The sequence below is a fragment of the Cydia strobilella genome, chromosome 20, assembly GCF_947568885.1.
Source record: "Cydia strobilella chromosome 20, ilCydStro3.1, whole genome shotgun sequence".
Taxonomy (NCBI): domain Eukaryota; kingdom Metazoa; phylum Arthropoda; class Insecta; order Lepidoptera; family Tortricidae; genus Cydia; species Cydia strobilella.
In genome coordinates this window covers 976,785-999,433 of record NC_086060.1, presented here as the reverse complement: position 1 = coordinate 999,433, position 22,649 = coordinate 976,785, and the positions used below count along the sequence as shown (strand labels likewise).

General features: G+C 36.6%; 1 protein-coding gene and 1 non-coding gene across 2 annotated transcripts in view; one reads left to right on the top strand and one right to left on the bottom strand.

Moving 5' to 3' along the window:
* Nucleotides 1-22,649, top strand: part of LOC134750580 (alpha-2C adrenergic receptor) — a 661,861-nt gene that overhangs the window by 375,680 nt on the left and 263,532 nt on the right. The gene's annotated exons all lie outside the window — the stretch shown is intronic.
* Nucleotides 11,164-11,235, bottom strand: Trnac-gca (transfer RNA cysteine (anticodon GCA)). Its single transcript has one exon. It is a non-coding gene; the product is annotated as a tRNA-Cys (tRNA).

The window sequence follows — 22,649 nt, the reverse complement described above, 5'->3', positions numbered from 1 at the left end:
GGGTCACATTGTTAACTTATATAGTACTTATATAGTATTGTTGTTATATAGGTAACTAAAATTCTAACCCTAAAACCGTGTTTTTGTATAAGTTTACACTAGAAGCTAGCCGGGGCGTGTTATATCCCTTCAAAAAGTCGTTCTCTCAAATTTATCCGGCCTAACCAAACAACATTTCACCAAGTTACAAAACATACATAAAAGTGGCAATTTCTACTCTATATCAAGTGTAATAAGGTCTAGTACAACCACTTCTTAACGTGGTAAACTGAGCTCAGGAACACAAAAGTTAAGCGATTTTGAATCTTATATGCATAGAATAAACACTTACGCGAAAACTACTTTGTAGTTGACCTTTTTGGTGTTTGTACAGAGGCTTTTTCAAAGTCTTGTTATCCGTCAAATCGTTTGAATATTTTTTTTTTTGAAAAGGCGAGGTCTCCATTTCTGCTCCAGCCAAACCGCTTTCGTATAAAGTGTTCTCCTATACAGCAGGTAGGGCTACGATAGTTGATTTTTAGGGTTCCGTACCCAAAGGGTAAAAACGGGACCCTATTACTAAGACTCCGCTGTCCGTCTGGCTGTCTGTCCGTCTGTCTGTCACCAGGCTGTATCTCATGATCCGTGATAGCTAGACAGTTGAAATTTTCACAGATGATGTATTTCTGTTGCCGCTATAACAACAAATACTAAAAAGTACGGAACCCTCGGTGCGCGAGTCCGACTCGCACTTGTCCGGTTTTTTATCATCTGTCTTCATGCCTGTCACGTTCTAACAAGTATGTAGGGTAGGTAGGAAACAGTGGTTCGGAAAAAAATTGCCGGGTACAGTGGCTCACTCAACCCAATTCCAACATGATAGAGGCGATATTGGGGCGATTGAGCTACTGTTCGAGCTGAGCCACTGTTTCCTACCCTACCCTAAGTGCGAGAGTGACGCATGACATGGCAGGTGATAAGAATGCGACCATGATACCGCCGCAGGTCAAATTTTCAAGTCTGATTCGAATTTATTTCAGTCGGTGTAAGTGCGAGATCGTTTTCTTGATGTATTTTCGCGACGGAATCGCTAGCGCTTCTGCGACTCACTTTGTAGGCAGGTTGCCATACAAATTGTAAAAATAAAACTTTATAGCTCGTACCAATGAGTTTTTCTGAACTTATGTACGAAATATCATTTGATATTTACCAGTTGTTTTTCGGTGAAGCAAAAACATCGTGAGGAAACCGAACTAATCCCCAATAAGGACTATTTCCCCTCTGGGTTGGAAGGTCAGATGGCAGTCGCTTTCGTAAAAACTAGTGCCTGCGTCAATTCTTGGGATTATTTGTCAAGCGGACCCCAGGCAAAATGCCGCCGCCAAATTTGAGCCGTGGCAAAATGCCGGGATAACGCGAGGAAGAAGAAGAAAACTCTTTATTGCATAGATGAAACAAAACAGTAACACAAGTTTAGTAGAGGTAATAAACAACAGACGATCTTCGCCAAAAATGTTTTTATTATTATTATATATCATTTATTGCAAACAACATTGGTCCATATACATATTAATCATAACACAATAAAACAACAGTTACAATTATAATAAGAATTAAAATAAAATTATAATAAAATTAATACATACTTAATAAATAAATCTTGACATTAAAATTTATTTGATTGATCATAATAATAAATTGATAAAATATCAATTATTAAATATAAAAAATAATAATAATATATTTATTAAATATCAATTATTCTCAGGCAATATTGTATTCTGTGGCGGCCGTCTTTCCGCACCCCCGTCTTAAATGACGTGGGAAAAATTGTTTTCCGTCCCTCTCTGCACGTCCCGCTCGCACAGCTGCCATTACATTTGTATTCTTAAAATTGAATTGGGATTGTTAACCGAAGTTATATCGTCTTTAACTTTTACGTTTATTGGTTGGGTATGCTTTTTCGTGTGGTTCGATATCGTGTTGTATTTTATCTACACACAATAATATGCCATCCCCTATGATAAGATATATCACAGCGGCTGTTAAGCCTTAGGGGGCTTTGTTCGCTGTCATAACTTAGAATGTAATTTGCTTTGTGTTAATAAATACATGTTTTGAAAAGATATGTCCCGCCGAGTTTGTTGCCGGTCCCATATTGGGATACCCTTCTCCTATTTAAATCTTCTCGAGGCAGAGGTGTAGGGTTAGAGCCGGCGTAGCTTTTTTTGACGTTCATAAGTGCATTGTAATATGCGCTCTTGAATAATAAACTATCCTTATCTTTAATAAACAAAAAAACATCTATGATGCGATCAAAACCCGCAAATTAATGCCAACATAAAGATAGACTGTTTTGTTAAAACAAATTTCCTATCTGTGAAAATGTTATTATTGTGTTATAATAGCGTCGATATCGATTTAATAATGAGATTCAAATTTCGAACATCTTTGAAAAAGTAGTACTTAGTAGTAGTAGTCGAAAATGACGTTTTATTGCGTGTGTAATCAAAATTAATGCCCTAAATGCTTATAAACTACTAATTTTAAACCCAAGTTTGATTAAACTTAAACATGAAATAAAAATATGAAAACGGATTATATCGCGTATATTGAATTATATGGGATTATGGGTATTGGGATGTATTATAAATTCAATATACGCGATATAATCCGTTTTCATATTTTTATTTCCGTTGCCAGGGAGGTTTTGGGATTATACTGAGCAGCTTTTACTATGGGACCAACCACAAAATCGCGAAAAAATTTTTACTCTCCCATAGAAAATGGACCAGCCAAAATGTATGAAACAGTCAATTTTTTTTACCGTGTATATTTGTTCCTGAGTCATGTTTTCTATGTATGTATTTAAGTATGTGTATATTATATATATCGTTGTCTGAGTACCCACAACACAAGCCTTCTTGAGCTTACCGTGGGACTTAGTCAATTTGTGTAAGAATGTCCCTATAATATTTATATTTTTAATTATTTTAAAATTCAATATAGTTAACAGAGGTGTCTCTATCATTGTTTCCTCTTTCTAATCATTAGACTCCCTGATACTGCGGGTAGGGTTTGCAATCCGGATCCGACATTTATAAAATTATCCGGATCTGGATGCGGATCCGCGGATCTTCCCATACATTTCAGATCCGTCGTGCAAACCCTGCGGGGTTACGTATTGCATCGCAGCCATAATGTGATTTGTAGTGTTTTGTTTAAATTAAAATTAAAATTAAATATATTTTTAGTATATGTATTCTAGTTTTAACCTGGTTTTAACGTATTTGTTTATAGGCCACTAGTTGTCTGAAATAAAGATTATTTGGCGACCGGTCTGGCCTAGTGAGTAGTGACCCTGCCTGTGAAGCTAATGGTCCTGGGTTCGAATCCCGGTAAGGGCATTAATTTGTGTGTAGATCACAGATATTTGTTCCTGAGTCATGGGTGTTTTTCTATGTATTTAAGTATTTATATATTATATATATCGTTGTCTGAGTACCCATAACACAAGCCTCCTTGGGCTTAACCATGGGACTTAGTTAATCTGTGTAAGAAGAATATCCTATGTCCTATAATTCATTTCATTAGGTCAAAAGTTTATCTAGCCGGGGAAAATGTAAAACCTATTTGCGTTGAAAAATATGTTGTAATACCATCCTATTATAAAAACTGGGTCATGATTACACAGAACACTAATAAATATAATAAGTGTAATATGAATATGATGCAGCGTAACTTAAACCCTTTTCAGATATTTTACCAGGAATTTCTCTTAGCAATCCGATTTAAGGTTCAACTTAGATTGGATTTGCCAAAAATGTGCCTTGTCTTAAAATTAATCATCAAAGCTGGATATTGGAATAAATTTGATTTTTTTGGACGAACCTTATAGGTTGGTGCGGCCTGGAAAAGGGTTATACGATTGTTCTAACGACGGAACTTAGGGTTACCAGAAGATATTTTTTCTACTGATTGTTGGCTATTGTTTTCCGGAAAATCTTTGCTGGTTTTAGGTATTGTAAAAAAACCTACCTACCTAGCGTAAGCTTAACAAGCTGTGTGTGAGAATGCCTGCGAAGCTTTTGACCTACATCCGCTGTTTTAGTATACATATTTGTCCGCACAATGCATAATGTACTGAGAACTAAATATGCTTTCAACAGTTTCAACCTCTTTATGTTCTAATACGAAGCTTAGTTTCTATCAAATATAGATATAACTCCGTAATAGATGGTGTCTAAGGAAAAATCGTGCCTCGAAAATTACCTACTCTCGTATAGAGGGCGTTGACGGTTTCGTTTGTTCTTTAACAATTTTAACGCATATCAGTGAAAGAACAAAAACATATAAAAATAATTTATGCAAATAAAAAAAATATTTATCCATATTTAAATACATTATATCGTATTTTTATAAAACTTCATTTTTAGTTTTAAAGTGTGTCGATAGACGGTAATGAATTTACTGTGGTTACAAAATTTACTATGACAGTATGCGGGTTGCTGGCAGTGAATGCCTTAGGCATGTTTTTAAAAATGAGAATAAAACTACGAATGTGTGGGAGCGGGTTTCTGGCGGCGGATTAGCGTGAATCTACCAATCTACCTACCACAGCTAATCTAATCAACTATCGTCACAATAACTTTATCACGCAGTGGACAGGTGACAAATGACACGTCCTATTTATCGCGCTCGACGTTTCCTCGATGATTAGAGATAATGACTCAATTTCCTGTAGTGCCACTTATGATGATGGGTTTTTGTCGGTTGAGTATTAATTATACTCTATTTTGATTTTATGATAGCAATATTTTTATATAAATTTGTTTATCATATTTCGGATATTTTCTCTATTTAATTTCCAAATAAGAGGGGTTGCCCCAGCCCTAGGTGACTTTGGCACCTCCTCTTCTTCTTCTGCCTCGCCTTTTTCCCGTTACGCGGGGTCGGCTTTCCCAATCATGCGACGCCATTCATTTCTTTCTTGGGCGTAACGTTCGTGGAGTCCCAACACCTTCATGTCCTTTCGGACATTCGTCATCCAAGTTGTTTGAGGCCTTCTAATTCCTCTCTTTTTTGTAGCGATAAAAAGGCACTTTCTAACTACGATCGTCTGGTCTTCTCTTTTGTACCATATTTTATGCAAATTGATATTTGATTTTTAAACTTTATTATATTTTAATTCTTCGTAATGACAGCGGCGTTCATAATAACGTTAATTGCTCCATCACATGTTATGTAGATGGTTTACTATCATTAGATACCTACGAATGGAAAATTGTCCACTCGAAATTATACGTCAAAGTAGAAAAATGACAATTTAAAATACATCAACTAGGAAAATTGTCTATCCAGCATAATGTCGAAAAATAATTATGTCCAATAGTAAAAGTGTCAATTATGATACAGCTTGAAAAACATTTGTCCATTTTTGTTTACGTACACTTAGAAAAAATATAATTTATAATGGACAAAATTCCATTCTGGCTTAATTAATTTACGATGATTACAAAGATAAAAAAAGCGGCCGAGTGCGAGTCGGACTCGCGCACCGAGGGTTCGGGTACTTTTTAGTATTTGTTGTTATAGCGGCAACAAAAATACATCATTTGTGAAAATTTAAACTGTCTAGCTATCACGGTTCACGAGATACAGCCTGGTGACAGACAGACAGACAGACGGACAAACGGCCAGACGGACAGACGGACAGTGGAGTCTTAGTAATAAGGGCCCCGTTTTTACCCTTTGGGTACGGAACCCAAGCCTTCCAACTTCCAGTCTTTATTATTTACTTCTCTCTACAACACACACAATTTAAAAAAACAGCGGCCATTAATGACGTGCGTCCGGAAGCCGCCATTACTGCGGACACGCGAGCTTCCTGTCGCCACCGGAAGTTGCCAGTGTTGCCGTTTCCGTTGCGTTTTTCACCGGATGCGGCGATAAATAGTCGTAATTGTTATTGGGTTGGCTGTTATGTTTTGAGTGATGTTTTAGTAACTAAATGATGAAATGTTTTTGTAACTACAAGCTTCCAGGGTTAGCCAACTAACCGTTTAACCCTACTTTATACCGTACAGTTTAACCCTGCATAAACGGCTAAACCTGGAACGAGCAAGTAGCCCTTAGAAGAGAATATTTAGATTCAAAGAATTTTCTTATTTACTCGTAATGCATTCGTAATTGTTTTGAAAATATGTGTCCCGCCGAGTTTGATGCCGGTCCCATATTGGGATACCCTCCTCCAATTGAGGGGGAATTTCAATCTTCTCGGGGCAAAGGTGTAGGGTTAGAGCCGGCGTAGCTTTACTTGACGTTGTAATATGCCTATTTGAATAATAAACTATCTTTATCTCTTTATCTTTCTCAAATTTAAATAAGATATTTTGTTGTATGTATATTGCAGACTGTAATTTTCTTTCAACTTTCATGAGGTAGAAATTCATCATCTTCCTCGCGTTGTCTCGCCATTTTGTCACGGTTCATGGGAGCCTGGGATCCTCTTGGAAACTAATCCCAAGAATTGACGTAGGCACTAGTTGTTACGAAAGCGACTGCCATCAAACCTTCCAACCCAAAGGGGACACTGGGCCTTGTTGGTTGTTATTAGTCCGGTTTCCTCACGATGTTTTCCTTCACCGAAAAGCGACTGGTAAATATCAAATGATATTTCATATTGCCCTTGACTAAAAAGTATAATTCTGTGTTAGTCCCCTCTTACGTTTTCTACAAAAGTGTCTGGCCGCAGCAAACCAAACTGGTATCTTTTTCTGCATCTATGAACCAAAAATATCCAAGAAAATCACATTTTGTCTACCGTCCCGACGTATTACGTCACACTCATATATACTTAACTTGTGTCGCAAAGTTTTTATTGCTTTTCCCTACTTGTTATTGGGTTATTTGGGCCCATCACCCCCCAAATTAGCGAGAAGTTATAATTACATATGTTAAGGGGGCTTACATTTGTATATTGACAGGTTAGATGGTTGGGAAAAGTGGGGTGTCACTGCAGTATTTGGCAATGTTAATTATTTCAAGACATTTCAAAATTGTTGGTGTTAAGCTTTTCAATTCATGAGTGACTGATCGTACCTTAGCTGGGGGTTTTCAGAAAAAAGTGCTTAGGATTTTTTTTAAACCACTATTTTTATGGTTATTTCGACTCAGAATCACGAGGACTGTTGAATAAAACAAAGAAAAAAAGTATAAAAATTTATGGATTATGTCCTTTAAAAATCACATTCAATTGGGCAGGACGAGGCTAGAGTCGGACCAAGATAACTCTGCATGGCATTGCAAATCACGCACACGTCTATAACATTTTAAACTCATACAAATTTTGGGAGTTAGTTTTTTGACGGTCCATCATCTCGACGGCGACTTTTTGTAGCGATTCAGTCGCCCGTTTTTAGGGTTCCGTACCCAAAGGGTAAAAACGGGACCCTATTACCAAGACCTCGCTGTCCGTCTGTCCGTCTGTCACCAGGCTGTATCTCATTAACCGTGATAGCTAGTTGAAATTTTCACAGATGATGTATTTCTGTTGCCGCTATAACAATAAATACTAAAAAGTACTGAACCCTCGGTGCGCGAGTCCGACTCGCACTTGGCCGGTTTTTTGAGCTCACGACGGAATCGCGGCGTGGCCCCTTGTAGAATTTAGAACTCATGATCGCAGTCGCGATTTATTAATTCAGCATCGCTTTTGCATCGATGGAAACGCGTAATTACTCTCTCACTGCGCGCTTCACAATGCCACATTTCTGAATTCGGCTAAATCTGATTACAGCCATTACAGCCTCGTTTCAAAAACGTAGAACCTTTTCCGAGTTCCTTTCACATTACACATAATGATCGGTTTTTATTCAACCGGATTGAATCCTTCATTACAGGCGCATTCGGGACACACATATGTGGCCGTGTCACAATACAGGGGGATGTAGGTATTTGGGTGGTGAAAATTTTAAACCATGTCAGAATATATTACTTTTTTCCACGTATGGAACATAATGTATAAGATTTTAGGCACGAGGGGACGACGGAACGAGAATTTTGGTACGTGTGAGTATTGGTAATTTATTGTGACATTAAATTTTAAATTATTGCTAAAAACTGAATGTATGGAATGTTATTAATTCTCTTTATCTTTTGTTGACTTTTAAAACGTTATTATTATTATTAGATTATTTTTATACACACTTATTACGGTAGATATTATGATGAAATGATTTAATAGGTAGATAGTAATGTTCCCTAACAGGATGTCATGAATTGATTAATTATAACTGTCACATCTTATTATGTAATTATGTTCACGACTATGCACCTAAATACCTAAATTTAATGCATTTGTACCTAAATTTATATGAATTTCATGTTAACAATTTTTTTTGTACAATCAAGTGATTTACTACTACTATGCAACATCAAAATCAACATCAACATCAAACATTTATTTAGCAAATAGGCCACAGGGGCACTTTTACATGTCAATTTTTACAAACAATAAAATTAACGCAAAATTAAAAAAAAAAACAATTACATAAATATAAATGTCAAATTACACAAAAAAGCTAATCAAAAAATATACAAACAACAGAAGTACTAACATTGTTTAGAGATGTAAAAGTCTCTAGGTGTCAGAGATAAAATGTATATAATAATAAAAAAGATCATCAAATTATCGAAAGATGTTTGGGGGGGTTGTCAAAGGGTTTTGTTATATAATTAATAAAAAGACTATTAAATCAGACAAACAGACAAGAACCGAATGAAGTGCCTCGCGTTATGCAATAAATGAAAATATTAAATATTTTTGTATAAATAAAAAATAAGGCATCTGGAAAGGATAAGGCATTAAGTCCGCCATTTGTACTTATTTTTTATTGTGCCATAAAGTTTAAAACAAATAATGCCTACATTACATAATAGATAGATAATAGATAGTGAGTTTATCTCAAACATTTTGTTTATATGTTATCAAAGATAGATATAACTCCGTAATAAATGGATACAGTCTAAGAAAAAAACGCGCCTCGAAAATCACGAAAATTTGATTCTCGATCAGATGGCGCCACTAGTTTTGGCCTACTCTCGTATAGAGGGCGTTGACTGTTTCGTTTGTTATTTATAATTTTAACGCATACCAGTGAAAGAACATGGATCAAAATCATATAAAAATAATTAATGCAAATAAAAAAATAATTTATCCATATTTAGATACATTTTAACGTATTTTTATAAATCTTCATTTTTAGTTTTAAAGTGTGTCGATAGATGGCAGTAAATTTACAGTGGTTACAAAATTTACTATGACAGTACCGCTCTATCTTGTTATATCCTCTTTGATGTTATACACGACAGGAAGCATTGCTATTAAAATGTTATAGGCCCAAATAATTATGAATAATGATTCTATGTCATTTTGAAACTGGCTTGCATTTATAACTAACCGTCTATATAAAAGTACTACTAAACTAGAATGAATGTATTATCTATTTCAACTCATTACAAATCCAATTTCACTGTAGTTGCATCGGAATTCCCGTCGCGGCAGTTTAATTACGCTCGACTTATCGGTTTCATTATCGAGCAGTTTGGTAATAGCCCCCTTTTAGATTTGCGATGCTAGGTGTAAGCATGAGTATTACCTAGCCTCGTCTTCTTGGGCACCATACTGAGCCATTGAAATTTAAATCAAATTATTTAGAAAATAGGATCAATTTTCCTTTGTTTCACGTGTTAAGTAAAAAAAGTTTCATAATTTTAAACTAACATTGGACTTAATCGCGTAAAAACTTAATTACGTTTATTTATGGCGCGTTTAAGTCCTGTGTTAGTTTAAAATTATGAGGGAAAATCGTGTTAGTTTAAATCAATATATAAAAAATGTTGACACTTGTCGCGCATGTTCTTTCCTGTTCTTTCTTGCAAAATGTGACAGTGACAGCGGCAAACCGATGGAACTGCCTTAAGCACTTTTTTGTAATAAATAGATTTAAAAATGTTTAATATTTTTTTAAGATAACGCCAACAACCATTTCTGTAAACATGTCAATTCCTAGTTAAATACCTGTCTCTGCTAGGACCAGAGACAGGTATATTGCATATACTAACATCCCAAAAATACATTTATTTATTTATTTGATTTCTACAGAATTTAATCTAAAACAGTTTTGCATACAAACAATATGCGATGACTCAATATTTTGTAGAGCGCAGGTTCAACAGCCGATAAAATATGATGTGTTATGATGACGCCATAGTCGCGTAACTACGTCATATTCATGCAATACCTACTGCAGATAGTATAAGTTCATATTTGCAAATGGATCAAATATAGTCTAATGGCCTTCTTCAGCAATGTCTGTCAAGTCCATAGACATAGTATATACAAGTAGTTATAGACATAAAACCGAGCGACCACAGGTAAGAGAAAGACATATTCATGTATTGACAGTTTCATGCATGTATGGCAGATTCACTCTTATAAATTTCGGTATTTCGCCATCGCCTCCTTGCTATGATGCCATAACCCGACCATGAAAAACTGCCCGGTCGGTGATAAGGACAAAGCATGGCATTATTTTCTCTTTCCTCTTATAGGAATCGCAATAAGACTATCTTTCTCTATCAAAGAGGTCAGGCCCTTGGTCAAGTCTAACAAGTTGTTGATAATCTTTTGACCCTGTCCGTCATTTCGACATTTATGTTTGATAGAAAGAGACAAAATTTTACAAAGGTTTGCTAAGTTATGAATAAGAGGTTTAACAAACACACTTACACCTAAATAATATATAAAAAATGATTGACGTTCAATAAATAACTTCCACGATTATTCATTCAGTAGTTATAATCAAAAGATAACATTTTAGGAAGAATAACATTTTTTTATTGTTTTGTAAAATAATGTTTAACAAAAACTTTTAAAATTTACCATGATGCAATTAATTAATTAAAATCGGTATATTACACACACATTCGAGAATTTCTGTTTTGCCCTATGGTTGATTGGTATGAGAATGCGTTAAGGCATCAAGTCCGCCATTTGTACTTATTTTTTATTGTGCAATAAAGTATAAATAAAATAAATAAATAAATATTTATATGGAAATTATGTTAAATCAATCTGTTCAATTAATAGGAAGAAAAATGCAAAAAAAAGGCAATGTAGCCAGGGGACACCCGGGTTTGAACCGGGGACCTCTCGATCTGCAGTCGAATGCTCTACCACTGAGCTATATCCCCGATGGCGGTCCTTACGAAATAGTGTGTAACTATGAGCCGCTTACACGTGACTGTTTTACCTAATTAATTTTTCAGTAGTAAAATATTATGTTTTATTATTTTAATAAAATAAAACCGTCAAACGTAAATATGGTATGATGTGTGGTAAGGTGGTATGTTCTTGACTGCTACTAAGTTTTCAATTTAATTTTTTGCACCGCCTAAATGGTTGAATTTAGAGTCATCTCTCCAATTATCTACTTACTCTTATTGTAATTGTGTTGACAATCCTTATTGGAGCCGTAATTTTATTTTCATCAATATTGTTATTATTTTCATTTTTATTTTTATTTTGACGATCATGATAGAAATTCTTATATTTTTGACATTAATGCAAACTTATTATGTAAGTTGTCTTTCATTAAACAAATCATCTAATCTAATCTAATCAATGACATGAAGGTTGCCTGGAAGAGATCACCCTTTAGCGATAAGGCCGCCTTTTGTTTACTTCCTTATGTACCATAAACCCGGGGTGAATAGACACGATTTTGAACTTCTAGCTAGATTTTAACAATTAATTCAAAATATCTTTTATAAAAAAATTCACTGACATATTTGAACTGTTAAGAAACAATCGTCAACAGTTAAGGACATTGAGTAATAATCCCTTATCTAAACGAAAACTTTTTAAGTGGAACCTGGCATGAGAATTTTCTCATGATTTTCTAGAAAATTTCGGAAATTTTGAGAATGTTCAGAAACTTGCGCATTGCTAGCCTTCAGTATCTATTTAAGAATGCTGATTGTACCCCGTGCCATCCAAATCCAATATTGGCACTACAATACTAGTACTAAAGTATAACCTAGATGCCTAGACCGGTTTTTTGCAATGTCACCGACCCTAGTTGATTGGATGCACGCTCCATCGGTCTTGTTAACAGTTATTCCATTTTAATTGATAACTCGTGACATGGCGGTTGTGAGGTCAAACAGTTTTACGAAAATAAATATTATAGGACATCCTTACACAAATTGACTAAGCTCTACTCTAAAAATATTCTGACAAATTAACATACTTTTAACTCACGTTAATGTTATTATAATACATGAATCATAAAGGGAACTTTTCGGTGACCCGGTTTTATCCTTACAAATTTTCCTTATTAAGAACGGCGTTTAATTATAGAAATTTAAATATGGCGGAACGAAATTAGAACGAGTTTAATGTTATTTGCAGAGTTCTGGAGTCGCCTTATTAAAAAACCAAGAGCGAGTCGGACTCGCGCACGAAGGGTTCCGTACCATTACGCAAAAAACGGCAAAAAAGTCACGTTTATTGTATGGGAGCCCCAACTTAAATATTTATTTTATTCTGTTTTTAGTATTTATTGTTATAGCGGCAACAAAAATACATCATCTCTGAAAATTTCAACTGTCTAGCTATCCACGGTTCATGAGATACAGCCTGGTGACAGACAGACGGACAGACGGACAGCGGTCTTAGTAATAGGGTCCCGTTTTTACCCTTTGGGTACGGAACCCTAAAAAGGGGTTTTTAATGTAACCGAGCGTATGACCGGCTGTTAGAATTAGACCAAGAACTTTTTCTAGTAAAAACGAGAGATTGACGAAATTGAATATCGACAAACCTGACGTTGGGCCCGAGAAAGGATATTATAGGATATCATTGGATAACTATATGACTCGGTAAATGTGTTAAAAAATGTAACATAACAGTTGTTACATTTTTTTTATGTACGAGTAAAAAACACATGATATTATCACGACTTATGAATCCTGTAGGTTAAAAGAAAATCCACAAAAAAGGATTCACTTTTCCTCTCCCCATTAACCCCTAAGAAAACGGCAGTCAAGCTCACAAAGGAACCTTTAAAAGATTCCACAATTCGAAACAAAACATCTAAATTTCCGATCCATTTTGTAATATGCCATAGAGTTCATTCTACAGACTCCGCAAAGTTTTCCAAAGCAAAGCCGTGTGTCGTACGGCTGCGATCGTGGCCCAAAATGGTCTCGCCGGAAGATCAGCGCTGAATTTCGGGTCAGCATTATGCTAAGGCGAGACCATTTTCGTCAACTACCTATTTTATAAATGCTTATAGTTTTAGTTATACTTTTAGTTTTAAGTTTACATTTGATTCTTGATTGTTGATTCTTTCACGAAAGGCGCAAAGCACACATGGACATTATTTTACGTGAAATACGCACCTATTCCCGTACTACGATTCACTGACAGTGTCAACACTGACATATACGTAATTACTTTCTAATCTTTATATACATCTCGCTCGCACTAATATGTTAGTACGAGCGAGATATAAGAAGAATAATAGTAAATCTAATAGTGAAATGATCTGTGAAATAAGGCAAGAAATATACCTCCTTGTGCCGCTATAACTCATTTGATAAGAAACGCGGCAACTTTCGGCCAAAATCCCTGGTGCTCCGTTTTTCCCAAACTTTTTTCCTAAAAACTTAATTTTATAATAATACTGTTAGGTGAATTTGAACTTTAATCTATAGTGCTTAAGGTTGCTTTTAGTTTTATGGTTGTTTGGAAAACAGTAATGCGGAAAACTAAACTTACAGACGATAAGCCTAGAGTTAGACCAAATAGTCCGCAACGATTTTGATAGCATACGCAGTGCAAGTGTTATGTTATGTTATGTTATGTTATATGGAAGTTGATTTAAGGGTCCCCGGCAAGCTCGGTTCTCAATACAAACGTAGTTCCGCTCTAATTTTAAAACGACTAGCTAATTTACTCTGAAACGTGACACAAAAGTATTGGATATAATTGTCACACTTTTGTGATAATTTTCTGTTAATATAGTGTAATTATCCTGTAGTAAAATGCGGATATGGCATACCATTTTCTGAAAAAGATTTTTTTTTGTAACGATTAGTGTCAATTTAGTAGTGTAAATAGCATATTTTTTGTTATTTTAGGAATCATTAAAATCGATTTTGCTCAAAAATTAACGCATTCTCAGCTGACATTATAAAGTTGTTATTTTATATGAAGATCACAAATATATATCCCTACTAATATTAGTTATAAGTTATAACTCTGTCTGTCAATCTGTAATCCCTTCACGCTTAAACCGCTGAATCGATTTAGATGAAATTCATTATAGAGTTACATCGTTTGAGGCTCGGGAGAAATAGGATAGTTTTCATCAATCATTATCATCATTTCACGCAGTAAGTCGCAAAAAGAGGCTAATTAAAAAAAATTACATACGATTTTTGAAATTATTCCGTTATTTGTCCTAAATCTAACGTTACCTCAAACAACCCCAAACAAATAAAAATAAACGGAGCGTAAATGAAAAATATAGTTCGTATATTTGAAAGTGTATTGCAAGCCTGCAGTAAATATTTGTTAAAGCTCCCGTTTTTGAAATAAAACTATTAGATGTATAAAATATTCCCTTTTTTAGCGTTTCGCTCGACTAAACAATGTGAAATGCATGTACTGAGTGAGTAATTCAATTATGTGCAATTTTTTTAAGTCCTTGGCAAGCTCAGTTCTCCATACAAACGTAGTTCCGCTCTCATTTTAAAACGAGTAGGCAGATTGCTCTGAAACTTTGTACTTACAATAGGATATTATTTATTTATTATTATTTATTGTTGGGGTGTTGTGGGCCTGTGAGTGTCACGTCGACCAAGCAGTGATCTATTGTGACGGCCCTTTAAAGTTCGTTACTAATGCCCGTTGAGTCCAGAAAATTCCAGATTCTTTGGGCCGTAATGTTCTGTACCTCATAGGGTTGCAGTATGTGCCGCCCTAAGTGGATACTTCTTTTTGACATTAGTGGTCCACAGGAACAGAGAATGTGCATTGCAGTCTCCTCTGATTCCTGGCAGAACCTGCATGTCGCATCCTGTTTCTTCCCAATTCGGAACATCTAAGTATGACTTTGTTGGAGTTAGCCAGTGCATTTAGGTTTGTTTTACAGTTCTGGACTAGTTTTGAGTTTGACTCGAGGGAATCTAGTGCCAGCAGAGCAGCCTGGCTGTCTGAGTTGATGTAGATATGATAAGGTATCTATGTCTGTAATTAGTTTATGTAGCTTCAGATACCATATAAAAAAAAACAGCGAATTTAAGTTTTTCATACAAAACTTGTTTTTGCTCTGTTTCGTTTGTTTTATAAACTTATTACAGACCTAACCTAGATATACCTCATTTCATTGTATGTGCAAAGTTATGGTTTAATGGTTTAAGAATTTATTTCTCCAAAAGAATATTGCAATTCACTTACATAGAGAAATACAAACAAACATGATATACATTATTTACAGAGTGCACGAATAGCATAAAATATATTCTAAAACAGAACAAAGTAACTTATTTATTTTTACAAGAAAGTGTGTATGTACAGTATGAATCGGCAATTGGTAAGCTATAATAGTGTACAGTGAAATTGTCATCGCGCGAGCGCAGGGGGAGTTTCATTACAATCCAATACGTAGTTTTAAAATGAGAGCGGAACTACGTTTGTATGGGAAGGTGCAATTCGGCCGAGCTTGCCGGGGACTTGTAGTATTGTTATGTAACATCTGTCTTTAAAATCGGCCTTATGCATTATGCATTTACATTGCATATAGCACGCCTTATAGAGCTTAATATGTCTTCTTCTTCTTCAAGTGCCTTCTCCATCCCAGAGGTTGGCGACCTTATGCCTATGCCGTTCTATCCGTAGTCATGCGAATTAGTTTTTCTGTACTGTCCGCGTCTAACCAGTCTCTTATGTTCCTTGTCCATGGTATTCTCCTTCTGCCACGTCCTCGTTTCCCTTCAGTCTTCCCTTCAATTATTAGTTTTAACAAGTCATATTTTGAGTTTCTATATATATTTCCGAAATATGAAGCTTTCTTTTCTTTAATAGTTGTTACGACTTCCACCTTTTTCTTCATCAATAACATGACTCTTTCGTTACTAACTTTGTCGGTCCATTTTATCTTAAGCATTCTACGATAGATCCACATTTCAAAATCCTGTAATTTACTGATCAAATTTTTCCTTAGCGTCCAGCTTTCGGAGCCATTCATGAGGATTGGAAGAATATAGCATTTCACCATTCGCCACCTTAAGTGTAAATTAAGCTTGATATGTAACTAGGTAAATTTGTGTAAGGTTGTCCCATAATATTTATTTATACATTTATTTATTGATAACCAATTGAGGGGGGATTTAAATCTTCTCGAGGCAGAGGCGTAGGGTTAGAGCCGGCGTACCAAAAATACGGACTTGCCAAAAATCCCTTTGAGACCGTGAGCGCGTCCACTGCTGGCAGTGCCGGCGGCGCGCACGGTGTCACATAGGAATTCGCCGCTCTTTCGTGCGCTGACGCTGCTCAATGCGCTCCTGACATCGGCACCTGAATGTGACTTGTTTGCTTGGAGATGGGCGACTGTGTGCCGTGAATGTTTAAAGTTCTGCGAGTTGATGGATGACAGGCTGTCCAGCACTTATGTTTAATGTCACTTACATTAAGTGTCTCTTATATATATTTCATGTGTTTGTATACAGTGTAATCTGCAATGTTTAATTTCTCGGTGTATTGGCTTGTCTGTAATGCCGGGTAAATATATTGTTAATAATAAATAAATAATAAACTATCTTAATGCAACAACAATAACTAAGTGTATGTAACTAAGAATGTCTTATTTTGCGACAGTTTAATAATGAAGTATTGTCTTCGGTTACCGCGATAGTTGCTCGTGCAACAAAACTTGTTTCGAACCCTTAACAGCGTTCCGAAATATAAGATAAAGAAAGATAAACAGACCAATACGAACGTGCCCTGTGGGACCGCGAAAACCAAAATTATATGGGATATCTTTTTGTTTTACTCCAATGAAGGCGTAATTACAGTGACAGAGAAAAATGCCCGCAATTTGCGAATTTCGATTTTCGCGGTTATAGCCCTGACATCAAACCGATATTAGAATGATATTGGTATCATATCAGTTAGCTGTCATTGGCGCGAGCGTCACGTTCGTACTGATACTTGTGCGGTCGCGCGAATGACAGCTTAAACTGGCTTTGAAACGTTGGGATGTATTTCAAATTAATTATACGGGATAGAGCCCCCCCCCCCCCCTCCTCCGAGCCCCGTTTAAAAAGTAAAATTTGTGAGCAGACTTTGTCGATTTTTTTGTCGATCCAGTGTTCGAAAAGTTTTAAAATTAGGTTCATTTGATTTAACTTAACCTAAGCTGTGCCAAAAGAAGATAAAAGATTTAGATACGCATAAATAGTAGGTACTTAAATACTGTAAATATACAAAAAATTATTAAAAAGTTAACATAAAATATAAAATCTAGTAAAATAAAATTGTAACTGGCTAAAACATAATATTTTACATCGATACCTGAACTAAGTAACTTTTTTTTTATTCATAAATTTTAGGAGCTTAGTCGCTGAGCGGTTATGTCGCTCCATACGTTCGCGAAAGCACAGTAGCATTAGGTATAAGATAAATTGTTACACTTAGTTAATACACGATTTATAACTAAGATAAAATAAGATAAGATAAGATTAGTAACTTTAATACTTGTATCTTAAGTATTTCAAAAGACAGAACTGCGTGTTTTTCAATTTTTAAAACCTCACAATATCTCACCATTAGTTTACACTTTACATTGTAAACATCGATATAATTCTATTATTAATTGCCCAAATAACGCCGAAATTGCAAACCGGTCCAGGAAAAAAATCTCCATATCTATTTGTAGCCCTGGCCGTCTGCCAGCTGACCTTGGGCTGACCTTTAAGAATTATAGGCTCGAAGGGACCGCCTAGCTGGGACTATCACTTCGAACACAATTCGAACAATGATCAACTAGATATCCAATCCACTAGATATTAAACAGAAACGATAACAAGATATTTAAGAAAGTCATGTCAAATTTGACATTTCTGCGATTCCAAATGTCCTCTTGAACGATCTCTAAGATTTGCTTAAGATATTACTTAGACATCCAATGGGTATCAAATGGATATCCCAAACGTCACAATAATTGTAACGATAAATGACAATCGGTTTCTCGAATCGAACTGTAAAAGATATCTAGTTGAGAACTACGTAAACTATAACGTATCAATCAATCAATCAATAAATTAATCAAAATATTTATAGTTGGTCATGAGTTACAGAGATGTTATTCTAATGTATCTATTGGATCTCGTATTGTTCTCGTATCTAGTAATTATCACGTTGTTCGAATTGACCGGAGAGTCGCTTCCTGCTGTCTGTCTGTCCCTATGTATGCTAGATCTTTAAAACTACGCAACGGAGTTTGATGCGGTTTTTTTAATAGATAGAGTGATTCAAGAGGAAGGTTTATTTATATGTATAGTATAATACATCAGCATTGCACACGTTGTTATAAAAATCTTGTTGTTGTTGTTGTTGTTGTGACGTTGTTGTCGTAAGAACTCTACAAAACTGATTTATTTTATGGTAAGTAGGTAGTTTTTATACCCGGTTAAATTCTTTATCTTCATCATGCACTCGTAGAAACCAACGCCTGTAGATATTTACGAACAAAGTCGATGAAACCAACCAGATAATCAACTAGATTATAATAATCTTAACCTAGTTAATGGTTCAGTTTTTATCAACTGGTCTCTTCAAATAATTTTTAGAATTTAGGAAAGGATTTAGGGGAATTCATTCCCTAAGAAGGTGGAAAAAGACCTACACGGTCAAACGCGTATGAGAAACTTAGTTCAGTAAAATCACGCTATTTTTTGAAAGCGCTAATTCTCCAAGGCAAAAAAGTCTAAAGCCAATACAACTAGTATTAGCATTATGCCATTTAGGCTTGGCAAGTGAATGGCGATTATCACACTGGATGCGATTCGCGCGTCGCGATGTTTTGAGCAAGACAACGCTATGCGCGTATTATAGCGACATCCCGCTCGCATAACCGCCTATATAGTTAGCGTTATAGTTTTCCTTCAGCCGCTACGTTTAGTGTTTATGAGTGCCATAGGCGACCTAGATGTCTGAGTGCTTTTTGTCGAGTCCTTGTACGGCGCCACGCGGCGGGCCCACGGCGTTCGCGTTCGCAACGAGATCGCCCACGTAGGGCACTTCTATAGGTATCTAAGGATTGATTCACCCCGCGCCGCATCGCTTTGCTTCGCGTTCGCGTGTTATTCGCCTACGTAGTACGCTGCGTAACATATTATTGCAGATGACTGTACGTTTGTTGACGTCACTGCCTGCGCTACTGTCTCGATGCCGGCAGTTTTGGGGTCCCAATACCACGAAGACCACGTTAACCCAGTGTCAAATTGTACTAGTAACCATGCTAAATCCAGGTTTAACCAGGTAACCCTGGTGGAATGGTGCAAGTGGCGGTTAAGGTTTAAGGGAAAGTCAACATACTTAATATTATAATTATGTCATTATTAATAAGGAGATGATCTATTTCATTTGTGAATTTTTTCACTAACATTTTCAGTGATGACATAAAAGCATTGTTAACTACCCTCTACGCGTAAATAATGGATTAATTTATACTTGGATCTTTCCTGAGTAATGGAATGAGTGCCGAGCTAGCATGATACTGCAGTATGGCCATTTTATCTGTTATTTTGTTTCCTCTGACTTATTAAGGCAAGTTGGAGCGATCAACCCTAATACGAGTATATCCGCCTACAATCAAAATGAACCATTTACACCAAATTGTTTGTTTTTATGAAAATTATGAGTAATTATTAGATAGTACTTTAATATAATCTATGGGTAGCTGCCGCCATACTTATTAAGCGTTGTTTTGTTGCCTGTTCGTGATGCAACACACATTATGTTTCTAATTTATGTTTCTGTTCCTAAACACTAAGATCATAATTCCAACATAATGTTTACAATCTGGATACCCAAACTACAAGGAAATAGGTTTTGACTGCTAAGTCTTATCTATGTATATTTTGCTTTGCTTGAGAAGCACAGGCACAGGGCGGACACGCTCATGTTGAGCGGCGAGAGATGTTGGGACGCGGTGGTCTCCTTTTGCGACACGGTCATTTTGCAAAAGGAGACCGAGGAGATGGAACGGGAGGAAGACCCGAACGCTCTTCCGATCCGAAGAAGGCGCATGGGAAGGAGGCGCAGGCGGTTTGCCGCTGTAAACCGCGCCATACCCCAGTAGGGCAGCGGGTAGGGGACCCGCATAATATTGCCCTACACGAGAGGGGGGAGGGTTAGTTATGCGTTTGCTGACTCTCCCCGAACCTGGTGTGAAGTCCCGGTTCAACCAGGCCAGTACTGCCGGGGGGGTGCCGTGGTCGACATGCTCGCGACCCCATTGCACCCCCCTCAACGGCATAGACGGAAACGCCGCAGGGGATGTTAGTGGGTATTCTCCTCCTCTTCCTCTGGCTAGCAGAGGAAGTTATGGGAGGAGCGAGTCCCACATACCACCCCCCAATGGGCTTCCCCAGCCCGGGGGTGAGATGCGTAAATGCATTTACCCCTGCGTCAAAAAAAAAAAGGGCGGACACGCTATACATCAAAAATCACTTGCGTTTCTATGTGTGAACAGCACGTCTGTACACGCGTCATACGTCATAGTGTGAGTGAGTTGCTTAAAAATAGTACCTAACGGCCGTCAATCTGGTGTCGCGGGGCGAGGTAATTCGAGTCGGGGCGGGGCCGTGCGTGGCCGTTCTGTATGATAATACTATTACTAAACTTATTCTGTGGCACAGGTGTACGGCGTATAGCATAATCCACATGTAAAAATAACTGTTAATATCACTGTTACCTAGACAAGTCCGACCATCATATTGGTACATGAGAGACACATTTCAAGCTTACTTTTAGGTCTGGAATTTTATCTAGTTTTTTTTGGAAAGAAAGAAAGAAAAGACATTTATTGTAAAAACCTTCTACAGACAGCGCCACTTCAGTTACAAAAAAAGAACTTACTCAATAAACACTTAAAGCTAGGTACATGGTACATCTTCTATACGATAGCATCATAAAAAATAGGGGTCATAATGACAACAACACCCATCGAACTTTTTCTATGTCCTAAAAATCGGCTCAACTTTCAGGTCCAATATCTCGGCCATTTTTGATTTTTGATTTTTGATTTGATTTTCCTGCGCCCCCTTTGCTTTAGTCCAACCGAGTAGGGTAACTAATTACAAAATAAATTTTGTCACAATGATGGTCAATTTACTACACCATGCTAGCCCTAGCCCTAATAGCTTGTCACAAAGACATCCCTTCTCGCAGATACGCCACTCTGGACGAAGCAAATGGATATAATTGCATAATTACATTTGTTGGCTTTGTAGGGCACACAGCTAGTTTTCTTCCAAGGATGGCAAAGGTTTCTTAAGGCGAACGGCCCGATTCGAACAATTCTTATAAGAAGTTACAGCAATACGATACCGATCTGTCTGTGTCAAAAACGACATTTATTCGACCAATAAACGACACTTTTGACACTGTCAGTGTCGGTATCGTATTGCTGTGACTTCTTAGAATCATTGTTCGAATCGGGCCGGAAGAAGCGTTGGTACGACTACGGCTCCTTGCGTTTTCAAAAAAAATGGTACCATTTACTGTTCACGTATTTATGAACCCTTCGATAACTCAGCTGGTCCTAGGTTCCCTAGCGTATTAAAAACTTTGGACAGGCATTGCAATCAACCATTATGGGATAGCCACTAACCTTTGAGCACACGCCGATGATTTTCGGGGATCCTGGTAACAGCTAACTAGTACTTCCAGGGTCTTGAGAGGTCGTCACACACGCCTTGTAAACTGATTGTACGCAAACACCACCTAAATAACGAATTTTAGAAATATTAACACACAGAGGAACATGCGTTGCAGGGCGCGCCCGAGCCGAAGTGATTGACAGTCAGAGGTGTTGAATCTACCTCCGAATTTGCTCCGAAACGGCATACCCTCATATTAAAAAGATTACAATGCCCGAACATTTACTGTTTTTCTAAAAAACCATCAACTTTTGGGTTATTTAGAATCACGAGTAGGTCCTACTATTAAATGAGATAAAGAAAAAAGTGTCCCCAGTTTTTCATACAATTGTTTTGTGTCAGTCAGCTTTTTTTTTAAATTTATTTATCTCAATGTACATCACAACAATTTTCTTATAATTATATTCCTCGCCAAACTAATAATGGCCATCGCCATGTTGTAATGGTCCATACAACATGTATGTGAAAATGCGTTACAAAACTGATAGTTTTTTGGGGACGTACATTTTTCTTTTTAAATCGATAGTCCTCGTGATTCTGAGTAGAAATAACCCAAAAGTTGATGGATTTTCGAAAAAAGCTAAATGGTACACTTTAAAGTGAAAATGCCCAAATACACTTGCAAACGTCGGTTATAATGTGTGAAATTATAC